Genomic DNA, 3,385 nt, shown 5'->3' with positions numbered 1-3,385 from the left:
TGTGGTTAACTGCAACCCAAAAATATTAAATGGAGAAATTCCAGAAATAATTAAAAAATTTTAAGTAGTGTGGCATTCTGAGTAGCATGATGAATCTCTGTTCCAACCTACCCAGGACATGAATCCTTCCCTTGTCGAGTGGATTCATGCTGTATACACTATCCACCCATTAGTTACTTGTAGACTTCTCAGTTATGAGATAGAAAAAACATATATCTATAGCCCCATATATCTATATCATCTATGCATATATATGTATATATTTATGGTTTAGTACTACTACATGGTTTTAGGCATCCACTGGAGGGCTTGGAATGTATCCCCAAGGATAAGAGGAAAACTGCTGTATTCAGTAATTGGTTATCTATTACAAAAATAAATTTGATTTCTACATTACCTTATACACAAACATCAATTCCAGGTAGACATAAAACATGTCTCAGTTCATTTGTGCTGCTATTAGAAAATATCTCAGACTGAGTAATTTATAAATAATGGAAATTTATTTCTCAAAGTTTTGGGGGCTGGGAAGTCCAAGATCACAGTGCCAGCACATTCAGTGTCTGGTGAGGGCTGGTTCTCTCTGTTTCAAAGATGGTGCCTGTTGCTGCTTCCTTACATGGTGGAAGAGGAAAAAAGACAGTGTGTTTTCTTTGCCATGTTTTATAAGGGCAATAAGTCCATTAATCAATTAAGGAATCAATTAGGGAATTCTCTAATTCCCAACAGGCCCCATGTCTTAAAGTTTATAGCATAATGTAAGACAAACCTTTAGAAGACAAAATAGGAAATATCTTTACGAATTCAGGGTAGAGAAAGATTTCTTTAACATGAACCAAAAGTGCAAGCCATAAAGAAAAAAGTATAGCCAGGCACAGTGGCTCACGCCTGTAATCCCAGCATTTTGGGAGGTGAGGCAGGTGGATCATGAGGTCAGGAGATCGAGACCATCCTGGCCAACATGGCGAAACCCCATCTCTACTAAAAATACAAAAAAAAAAAAAAAAATTAGCTGGGCGTAGTGGCACATGCCTATAGTCCCGGGTATTCAGGAGGCTGAGGCAGGAGAATTGCTTGAACCCAGGAGGCGGAGATTGCAATGAACCAGGAATGTGCCACTGCACTACAGCCTGGGTGACAGTGTGAGACTCCATCTCAAAAAAAAAAAGTATGAACTCAATTATGTTAAATTAACTTGCATGCACCGAAAGATACCATGAGTGAAGAAGCAAGGTACTAAGGGGGAAGAAGATATTTATAACACATTTAATTGACAAAAGAAAGAAAAGTCAATAGAAAACTTAGTAAAAGAAAACAAATCATTTCTCAGAAGACAGCATAAATGACCAATAAGTATGTAAAAAAAATTTAACCATGCTAGCAACAAGGAAACTCAAAACCACAACAAGACACTATTTCTCATGCAACAGATTGACAAAAATTAGCAAGTCTGACAATACCAAGTGTCAGACTGTGGAATAACAGGAAGCCTCATTTAATGCCAGTTGGAATGCAAACTAGTATGACTTTGGAAAATATTTTAGCATTATTAAAGTTTAACTTGTGTACATCCTACGACCCAGCAATTGCATATACAATATATGCCTTCTTGCACCGAGAGATATACATAAGAATGTCCATAGCAGAATTTTTTGTAAATCACAACAAAAAACAACAACAACAAAAAACCCAAAAATATGGAAACAGGCTAAATGCTTATCAACCATAGAATGGATAAATACATTGTGTTAAATTCATATAAGGGAATATTATACAGAACTAAATATTAATGAACTATAGGTATACACAAGTTACTCTAATGAAGGAGCAAAAAAAGCAAGTCATAGAAGAATAATACTATATGGTTCTATTTATATAATCTTAAACAGGCAATATTAAGCAATCTGTTTAGGCTAGAAATCTTCCGTTTGCCCCTGCAGATTCACTTTCTTCACTTAACTGATTTCCAGTAGGCTGAGCTACGTGGAGTGCATCGGTGAACCCTTCTGATTTCTGGTCTCTGGTTAGGTTTGGCTGATAGGATGAGCCAGGGATGACTGGAGAACTAAAGGAGAGATGGGTCAGGGATTTATTCTCTGTTGATCTCATTGGGGATTGCTGTGGGTTGGCTGGATTCCCTCCACCGTAGATCTGGGCTTCTATCAGATGGCCCCTTCCACAGCCCACTCTGTCTCTGACTTCCCATAACCAACTCCTCCTCTCCTCTTCAGGCCTAAGAGCCCTGTTTCCAGCCTCAGGATAATGTCCTATTCTTGTGTTCTTATCACACTCTATATCCTGCTTGCACATTTGTAAACAGTTCCTTTAGTAAACTCTCCTCAGATTATCTTAATTTGAGTGTGCGATTTATTTCCTGGGAGGACCCTGACTGATAGAAGATTGTTTAGGGAAACACAGACACTGTGGTAAGACTTATAAGGAAAGCAAGGGAATTACTAACACAAAATTTAGGAGGGGCATTACCTCTGTGGGGGAGGGAAAGATGATATTACAATAGCCACATGAGGACTCATTATGTATTGGTAATATTCTATTTCTTAAACTAGGTTGTTTGTAAGTGTGTATTTATTCTTTAACATAGTCCCATACATTGTAGACAATCTTTTGTACATATGATATATTTCATAGTAAAATATACAAATAAAAGATAATAAACACCACTGGAAAGTAATGTGAGGGCAGAGAGTTTCCTCTTCTTTCTTTGCTGGAATGGTGCTGACACATAGTCTGTGCTCGACAGATATGTGTTTGACACTGACTGAAGGGATATATAACATTGGTCCTGGATCTCCCCAATCCATTAGAGAGTCAAGAAATTGTCGGACTTTTTCCTGTTGCTCTTGTTGCTTTCAGTCTCTGCAGAGACCGTCAAAATTTGCCAGTGCTGACTATATTGCAAGTCATCACAGCAGGGTATTGGGAAAATTCAATTAGCAGTAAGTGCGCCTCTGATAAATCTCATTGGCTATGATACTGCCACGGTGCAAAGTTGACTTTTTGTTTTATTTACTTATTTTGAAACAGAGTCTCACTCTGTTGCCCAGGCTGGAGTGCAGTAGTATCCGCTTCAACTTCTGCCTCCCATGTTCAAATGATTCTCATGCCTCAGCCTCCAGAGTAGCTGGGATTACAGGCATAGCCCACCACACCATGCTAATTTTTAAAATTTTTTGTAGAGTTGGGTTTTCAGCATGTTGGCCAGTCTGGTTTTGAACTTTTGGCCTCAAGTTATCCTCCCACCTTGGCCTCTCAAAGTGCTGGGATTATAGGCATGAGCCACCACGCTTGGCCCATATTTATTTATTTGTTTATTTATTTGAGACAGAGTCTCACTCTGTCTCCCAGGCTGGAGGGCAGTAGCACA

The 3,385-nt window shown here is 38.6% G+C and overlaps 1 non-coding gene across 1 annotated transcript; it reads right to left on the bottom strand.

Annotated features, from left to right (window-relative positions):
• Window positions 1-2,874: 2,874 nt before the first annotated feature.
• Window positions 2,875-3,012, bottom strand: LOC118143294 (U4 spliceosomal RNA). The gene has a single exon (XR_004727527.1). It is a non-coding gene; the product is annotated as a U4 spliceosomal RNA (small nuclear RNA).
• Between the last annotated feature and the right edge of the window lie 373 nt (window positions 3,013-3,385).

The sequence above is a fragment of the Callithrix jacchus genome, chromosome 7, assembly GCF_049354715.1.
Source record: "Callithrix jacchus isolate 240 chromosome 7, calJac240_pri, whole genome shotgun sequence".
NCBI classification, from domain to species: Eukaryota; Metazoa; Chordata; class Mammalia; order Primates; family Cebidae; genus Callithrix; species Callithrix jacchus.
This window is presented reverse-complemented; position numbering and strand designations above follow the sequence as displayed.